Genomic DNA, 2,338 nt, shown 5'->3' on the forward strand with positions numbered 1-2,338 from the left:
TTTGGAAAATAACCTACTTTTTTGCCTATTAGTAAATAATGTTGATTCTTCTTTACACAAATCACTAAAATTCTACAGCACCCAGTAAAACAATGGTCTTTAAAAGCTTGCCCAGCCTTGTGTATAAAGTTTTACTTTCATACTTTAATTCAGTCTGATTATTTTCATTGTTTTTTACCATAATAGCTATGAGATTACCTACTGACATGAAATATTTTAAACATCCATAATTAAAACCAATGGGGAAAAAGACAATAAAACTTCAAAACTAGTTTAAAGCTTTGCAGTAATATTTTACTGCCAAAGAAAGCAGATAAGACTTTCACACTGTGCTGAAAACTGCAGGTAATTAATTCCCATGGCAGAGAAGTGGAGGAAAAGCACATTCCATATTCTCAGGGCAAAGTGTAAAAGAATTTGCAGTAGATCCTGTTAGGTCTCAGCATTAACCTGTAAGGAACACACAGAGTAGACTGGGTGGGGGTGTTCCTGTGAAAATACAAATGACTTAATTGAAACGTTTCTGGCAGTTAATCATCCACAACGAGAGACAAAGCTTTAAGTAATACAAAAAAGGATTGATCAAAGCCCCTGAATTCTTTACTAATTTCACTTTTAGCCAAAGCATTGGCTTTACCGGTAGACTGGCCTTGCTTTCCCATTTTACCCACTTGTGACATCAGGGTTAAGAGTGTCCCTGGCCTTCCCACACTCTCTCTTCTGATGTGTAAAGGCTACAGTTCTTGGCCTTTTAATACACACAATTCTGATTTTCTACCTCCTTTTAGAAGCTGATTTCAAGAGGTAATGTGTAGTTCATCATTAATTCAGGGAAAATGTGTGATCTCATGAATCCTGGAAATTGTAAAATAAAGATGGGGGTGGGGCAAGCCAGAGAAGACATAGGCCTGCACACCATTAACGAGGAAAACTTGTAATTTTCCTGGGTTTTGCCAAGACTTGACTGTTTCAAGCTTTCTGTAAGTGTTTGATACATCATGAGGGAATATAGTAAACAATACACCAGGGGAGCAAGAGTAGATTCTAGCATCAGATACAATGCATTACATAATATGGACTTTCTTTAAATTCTTCACAAGTAGCATTCAGGTGGGCAACGTTTGAATATCATGATTATGATCATGTGTAGAATAATGAAAACGTATTTTTACCAGTGAACATCTATAATTTAAAATGTAATGGCCCCCAAACACACCTTGACCAAGGCATTGTCTCACATAGTGAAAGCAGAGGTTGGATGAAAAATATACGATATCTGCTCCTTTTTGAGTGCAAAATTCACAAAATGGTTTAAAGACATCTGTGAAAAAATTTCTGAGAATGATAACCTAGGGAAAGACCTAGACGCTATCACATAGTTATTCCCATTTCTTTCCCTGCACTTCATAAAATTTTAAGTATTCCTGAATTTTAGAGCCGATGCCAAATAAGAACAAAGGTCCTGCAGCTGCAGGTGCCTGGTATACACAGCAAATGCCTCTGACATATCTGCAAGATTTTGTTCGTGTGTGCCAATAGATTCCCCCGCCAGGCCAAATCATTTGGATAAGTGAAAAGGGAAAGGAATGCATTTTATTTTTCCAGATAGTATTTTTGAAACGATGCTCAACAAACTATAAGAGTTCTAGAGATCAATCCAAACTCCAGTTCCAGTGGGGAGGGGAGAGGAGTGGAGGGGACAGGAGTACCAGGGAGGCAGCATTCTGGGGCCCCCAGGTATACTTCAACCAGAACAGGTTTGCTTTCATCTGCTTTTCTGGAAAACTTCTCTAGCCTAAGCACCCACTGCACTACAAAGGCTGTTCTGGTATGAGTTAAAAGATCTAGACCTCAAATGTACATATGTAAAACGGAAAATAAATTTTATGTGTCCAAATTGGTTTTGCTCCTAAACTCTTAAAGCAAATATAAGAAATTTGCTGTTGTGGTTTTCATGTGTCGCTTAATGCAGACCGCCAAACAAAAAATGATAATTAATGTAGCCTTTTCCATTCCATTGTATTGATTTAAATTTGGCCTCATCATTCAATACAATGACTTCATAAGAATATAGCAGTTATTTCTTAATAATGAGAGGACATTCCATAGTTTTCAGAGTTGTGGATTTCCGTTTTTTTGTTTGTTTGTTTGGTTGGTTGGTTGGTTTAGTTCATATTGACAGCTATAGCAGGCACTCTATATTATAGCATCACAACAGTAAAATGTAAGTGACGTTTGCAAAACTGCAGTGGTCTGAAGTCTGGATGCATGCTCTTCCCTCAAAAGCTGTTATTAAACCAATGGCCTCATACAAATCTATTTTAAAATCATACACTTA

The sequence above is a fragment of the Propithecus coquereli genome, unplaced genomic scaffold (genome assembly GCF_000956105.1).
Source record: "Propithecus coquereli isolate 6110/MARCELLA unplaced genomic scaffold, Pcoq_1.0 Scaffold207, whole genome shotgun sequence".
Taxonomy (NCBI): domain Eukaryota; kingdom Metazoa; phylum Chordata; class Mammalia; order Primates; family Indriidae; genus Propithecus; species Propithecus coquereli.